Source organism: Triticum dicoccoides, chromosome 4A (genome assembly GCF_002162155.2).
Source record: "Triticum dicoccoides isolate Atlit2015 ecotype Zavitan chromosome 4A, WEW_v2.0, whole genome shotgun sequence".
NCBI classification, from domain to species: domain Eukaryota; kingdom Viridiplantae; phylum Streptophyta; class Magnoliopsida; order Poales; family Poaceae; genus Triticum; species Triticum dicoccoides.
In genome coordinates this window covers 625,679,756-625,681,687 of record NC_041386.1, presented here as the reverse complement: position 1 = coordinate 625,681,687, position 1,932 = coordinate 625,679,756, and positions in this window count along the sequence as shown.

Here is a 1,932-nt window from a genome sequence, read left to right as displayed (position 1 = left end):
CGATAAGCCGGCAGAGTGGAGGCCCTGTGATGGACGGCTGCGGTGGCAGCGCCCCATCCGACGGGTGCCTGATCTGCGCGGAGATGGTGGCGACGGCGACTGCGGATCCAACCCCGATCGGATCCGCCACGGGGTGGCCTTCAGCCGACCGGCGGCGCGTGGAGGGACCGGTGAGGAGATGTCGGATCTCCGCCGGTTAACCGACATCGGCGTTCTTCTTCGTGGCGCGACTTCGTTCGGTTCCAGCCAACCGCGAGATCGGGAAGACGTGGCTTCCAGTGAAAATCACGCCCGACTGCGGTCATGGGGGACGATGACGGCGTTTCGGACATCGTTCCCTTCTCAAGGCATCGTTGTTGCAGGTCACATCAACCTGATCGGAAGGTTTCGGGGGAAACCCAAGATCTGGGTCTACCGGATCGGACGATGGCGACGTTTCGATGTCGTTCTCCCTCCTGGGGGCATCGTTTTGGAGCAAGTGTTGGCTGGAGGGGACAAGAGGAGGAGCGGCATGGTATCTGACACGTCGACAATGGCGGGTCTCAGCGACATGGAGCAGCGGGGTCTCGCCGGTGGGCGTGTGATGATGGACGAGCGCGGGATGGTGGCGTTGTCTGGCGTCGTGGTGGCATCGACGGCAGCTAGACCGGGCAAGGTACATGTAGCAGTACAACACTAAACATGGATTTGTGGCAGGTTGCTGCGGCGGCCTCATACCCGGCAGGCGTCCAGGTTGAGGAGTGCGCCGGACTGGTGGGTGCCCCATACCAGGCAGGCGTCCTAGTTGGGACCTCAGGTCTTAGATGTTATGTTTGGCTGCAAGGTCTGTGGTATTAGGTCTAGACTATCAGCATCCCATCATCAACTAGATAGGAGTAGCGACAGATGTTGCCTAGACGGTGGCTTTAGTCTTACTTTTGTATGACTTTGTAAGATTTTGTGTGAATAATAAAGTAGTTGCATGCATCGTCCAGATGCAGAGGCCGGGGGTCTTTTTCCATTTAAAAAAAATCTACAGTACCAAATAAATAAAATTTATTTCATGAGTTTAGGTTGTGTTGCACGGTAAACGGCCATCAAACCCACTCAAATCCATCATTATTAAACCGTACTTGAAACTTCATACAGAAGCGCCCAACGTCAATCTTGCATACTAGCCGAGTGGCCGCACCAAATATAACCCCCCACACTAAGGCTGCCAATAGTTATTTTAGCTAGTATCATGTATTTGGAAATAGCAAACACGCTGATGTGGCAGAGAATTAAAAAAGAAAGAAAGGGTTAGAATAACATAGATAGATACCGTATCATATTAAATGTTATGCTACTTTGTGTCATGCATAGTAATAAATAATATAATTTATAATACTATACATTATGAAGATAGTATCATACACTAGTATCATATGCATGATATTATTATATGATACTCCGTATTATGAGTAGTCTAAGGTGATTGGCGGACTGATTACCATTATCTGTTTCGTTTGTGTAACCATTACACATGCGATTGGGAGTACATCCTGATGTACTTTCTTAATTACATGATGTATTAGATTGAAATTATATTAGAGGACAATCTCAAATTTTTATTGAACTTATGGCATCTGCAACGGGCGTCTCAAACCCTCAAATGCCTGGGCGGACGGCCCGGTCAGTGATCGGTCAAAAAAGCGACATAAACGGACGCCTCAAACTGGTCCCAAACGTCCAGACTTACCGGCACACCTCATATTCTGCCCGAATCTGGGGCGGATATGGGGTGGCTTGGGCGTGACCGGGCGCGTCTGCCACGTTTGAGCCGGCCCACGCTAGCCCACGCCGACCCTATATATATTTGTTCCCATACGCACGCTGTACCAAATCCTAGCTAGTCCACTCCACTCCCCTTCAATCAACTCTGCCACTAAAGCTTCCGTCAAGTGATCTCCG